The 4372-nt window shown below is 42.2% G+C and overlaps 1 pseudogene; it reads left to right on the forward strand.

Moving 5' to 3' along the window:
* Positions 1–2429: 2429 nt before the first annotated feature.
* On the forward strand, positions 2430–4150 carry LOC102472865 (putative inactive 1-aminocyclopropane-1-carboxylate synthase-like protein 2 pseudogene; annotated as a pseudogene).
* The last annotated feature ends 222 nt before the right edge of the window (positions 4151–4372 follow it).

Below are 4372 nucleotides of genomic sequence, written 5' to 3' on the forward strand. Positions count from 1 at the left end.
ATCCGGCGGCTTAAACTCACGCCAGGCACGTGTGCATGTGTGCCCAAGATCCCAAGAGGAGAATGGAGGAGAAGGGATTGCGGTGTGCCCAGCCCCCCTGGGGGGTGATTTCTCGCTTTCTGTCTCTATGTCTCTCTCTGTCTGTCTGGCGAGCGTACACGCCCTATAATGAAAACCTCTCAAAAAAAAAAGTATCTTGTCTTTGTCTGTGGTTTTGGTCAATCTGGCTATAATGTGTCTTGGAGAAGATCTTCTTGGGTTGATTCTATTTGGAGTCCTTTGTATTTCTTGGGTCTGGATCTTTGAGTGCCTCTAGGTTTGGAGTTTTCTTGCTGAATTTCATGGAATAGATTACCAATGCCCTCATGAGTCTCTTTGCCTTCTGGGATACCAATTATCCGGATGTTTGGATGTTCGATGGTATCTAGTATTTCTTGTATATTATTCTCATTTTTGGGTCATTTTCTCAGTCTTCATGGTGGATTTTTCTAGGCCAGCAATTTTCTTCTACGTCTGCGATTCTATTTTCTGTATGATCTAGTCTGCTTTTAATACTTTCAAGGGAGATTTTGACTTCCTGTATTATAGCCTTCATCTCTTAACAGGTCCATTTGATTATTTTTTATAGTATGAATTTCCTCTTGCAAGAATTTTCTCACCTCCTGGAACTAGTCAGTTTCTTTCTCTGGCTTCTTTGGCAGTTCATTGTCTTTCTTCCTGTCATCTCCGTGAGCTTTGTCACTATGAAAATTCTAAATTCTTTGACATTTCCAAGAGTTTCATCATACTGTCTATGGATGAAGAGGAGTTTTTATTTTCCCCTGGAGGAGAAGTTATTTTCTTGTTTTCCCATATTTCTTGTGACTCTGCAGTGATTTCTAGTCATCTGATGGATGGTGCCTTTCTTCCTAATTCTTGAAGTTCAGTCTGAGCGTTCAAAGGCACTCAGGAGGAGATGATCTGCAATCTCTCTTCTGTTTTGTTTTCACTCTTTGTGCAACAGAATCAGTGGGAATAGAAGAATATTCTGATCCTAATTGTATTCAGATGTTTAGATCCTATTCACTTGGACCTGTCTAAACACTTAGTGCATAGGGACTGAGCAGCCAATGAGTAAAGATAAAGAAAAAGGAAAAGGATTAGAGAAAAGGAGAGAAGAGGAAAATATAAAAAGAAGTAAGAAAAACTATAAAAAATTTTAGTTTTTAATTTTAAAAAGTAAAAATTGAAAACTGTGTGGCACGTGAAAGCAGTATGTCACAGCTGAAATTCAGGATCCATGTGAGGATGGGCCTAGATTTGTGTGCAAACATTTTTTAAAAAAGGTTGTCAATTTACTTTCCCCAGATACATCACTGTCTATGACAACTATAGCCTTATGAAATGTATTTTTTAATAGAAATTTTATTACTTAAGGCCTTGCCAATCAAGTAGGTCCACTAGATGATAAGGCCCTTTTGAACCAGTTATTGAACTGATCATTTGTCTGGAACTCCTGCCCTTAATTTTGCCCTTAACACTGGGACCCCACCACAAATAGGATTTTGCCTCTATCATTTGGGAATTTATAGGTTTCCATTACTTCTGGGAAAAGGAAGTAAATAGAATGCAATAGAAATATACTCCCAGGGCCAGCAGGTCATGTGGAGGTTATGGCCACTGGATTCCACATGGCTGACCGCATGGTTCGATTTCCAGACCTGGCCACTTATAAATCACACCAGACGTGTGTGTGTGTGTGTGTGTGTGTGTGTGTGTACAAAATCCCAAGAGGAGACTGGAGGAGGCAGGATTGCAGCATGGCCCTCCCCCCGCCCCCCAGAAGCAAATTTCTCTTGTCTCTCTCCAGATGCACACACACCCTATTAGAGAAATGAACAAAGAAAAAGAAATATATTCCTAAATAAATAAATAAATAAATCTAATGGTATGTTTAAAAGAACACACTCCAAATGGAGCTTATCTCAGAAATACAGAACTTTTTTGTTTTGTAATATACTTTTTAAAATTTATTATTTTTATTATACTTGTTTTTTAAATTTACATATAATCACTATGCATCTTTATGCTGTACAACATGGTTTTTTCCCAGCATGAATACAGTGCATGTTAGTCAAGTCAAAGACATTACTATATACATTATCATCAGCAGATAATTTTTCATTTTTGTGTCTATTGTTCCAAAGTTGTTTTAACATGCAGAAGTTATCAATTTAGGTTCACCATGTTAACAGAATAAAATAGATAAATAAAAATAAACAGACAGAAAAACAAACTTAGTGGGAGAAGGACGGCCTTGGAGGAGGTCTCTGATCCTGGACAGTTGAGGACAATTTCAGCTGATGTGAGGGTGTTAGGCTCGAGATGAGTGAAAACAGAGACAAGGGTTCCAGTCAGCCTGATGAGGCCAGTACACATACCTGGAGTATATGAGTCACAGGTCAGACACTTCCTCCATGTCCAGCAGCCCAACAAAGGGCCAGTTTCTCATGGGTCAGAGCATCTATGCCCAGCTATTGAAGATGATGCAGCACTTGCAGCACATGGGGTGGGGGGATCATTTTGTACAATTGATAGCCTTGGGCATTCAGCAGAGCCTGGCACTGGAAGGCCAGAATCACACTCAGGGCACCTGTTAGCCAGAAGCTCTCCTGGACTGCTTAATATACCAGATTATCAGTCTTCTACAGCGTGGGGCCATAGGTGGTCTGGGCCTCCAAGGACCTATCTGTTCCCCGGATACCAGGGATAATGTCAGAGGTGGGCAGAGGGCCCAATCACCTAGGCAGCCTGACCATCTAGCTTCCCAACTGTGTAATTATGAAGCTGCATTTGTCAGCTATGACCTGTTCAACCATGGGATTGACATCTCTATCTTGTACCACTCGAGCTTCCAGGACTATGAAATTTATCAGAGAAACAAATACCACAAGGGGGAAAGTACCTTGGGCATCATTAACCTTGGCACCAGTGAGAACAAGCTCTGCACTAATCTGATGACTGAAAGGTTCTGCCAGAGTGACATGAACTACATTGATAACACCCTTCTGCAATACTCTGATTGGAAAGGCCAGCATTCCTGTGAGAAGATGTGGCCTGGTTCCTCACCTACTACTGTAAGGCACCTGTTCAATTTAATCTTGAAAATGTGGTGGTTCTAAATGGCTACTCCTCTGTCTTCTCTGCACTGTCCATGGCTCAGAGTGACCCAGGAGAGGCCTTTTTGTTCCATTCCCTTCTATGGTGGCTTCACTTTTAGTTCCCATCTATATGCAAAAGTTGAGCTGTTTCCTGTCCACCTGGAGAGTGAGATCACTGATGCAAATAACTACCCTTTCCAGCTCACTGTGGACAAGTTGGAGCAAGCCTTGCTTGATACTAAACTTAATGAGAAAAAGGTCAGAGGCCTCGTGCTTATCAACCCTCAGAATCCTCTAGGTGACATCTCTTCCCGAGACTCTCTGAGGGACTACCTGGAATTTGTCAAAAGATAAAACCTTTATGTGATCATAGACAAGATTTACATGCTGTATGTATTTAATGAATCTGCCACATTCCACAGTGTCCTGAGCATGGAGAGTGTGCCTGACCCAAACAAGGTCCATGTGATCTGGAACACCAGTAAGGATTTTGGCATTTCTGGCTTCTGCTTTGGTGTTCTGTGCACCTACAACAAGGATGTGGCTTCTGCTGTGAGGGACTTGGGCTTACCTCTGCAGTACCTCTGGCATCACTCAGTATGAGCTGTGTTGCTTTCTCCAGGACAGAGACTGGATCAACAGAGTGTACCTGTGCACTAACTACTCCCGGCTCCAGGAAGCTCACAGATACTTCACTAATGAGCTGAATGCATTGCAGATTCCTTTTCTCAATTGTAGTTCTGGCCTCTATGTCTGGATCAACTTGAAAGAGTACCTGAAACCGTGTATATTTAAAGAAGAAATGCACCTCCATTGTTGCTTCCTGGGCTACAAGTTGATTTTGTCCAGTGGCAAAACCTACCTGTTATAAGGAGCCTGATTGGTTCTGCCTCATCTTTGCAGATAAGTTCCTCCAGCTAAAACCAGCCATGCATTGGTTTTGTTGGTTTCTGGAGGAGCAGGACTAGGACGTCATAGTGAAGATGCTGGAGGACATGCAGAGGGAGTAGGCTTTCTGCTTCCCTGGCAGTGGCTCTAGCCAGTCACACACTCAGGGAGTTACTGCTATCTGTCTTTGGTCCAGAAGCCTGGGGTATTTAACTGGTCAGTGACTGACCCAGCAGTGGACTCCTAAAAGAATGGTCTCATCTGACCTCCTGAAGCTCATTGTCTGCCATCCTTGCAAGCTTTATATCCTTTTAGTCTTTGCTAACCATAATGTATGCAAAATG

This window comes from Tupaia chinensis, unplaced genomic scaffold, assembly GCF_000334495.1.
Source record: "Tupaia chinensis unplaced genomic scaffold, TupChi_1.0 Scaffold000391_1, whole genome shotgun sequence".
Classification (NCBI taxonomy): Eukaryota; Metazoa; Chordata; class Mammalia; order Scandentia; family Tupaiidae; genus Tupaia; species Tupaia belangeri.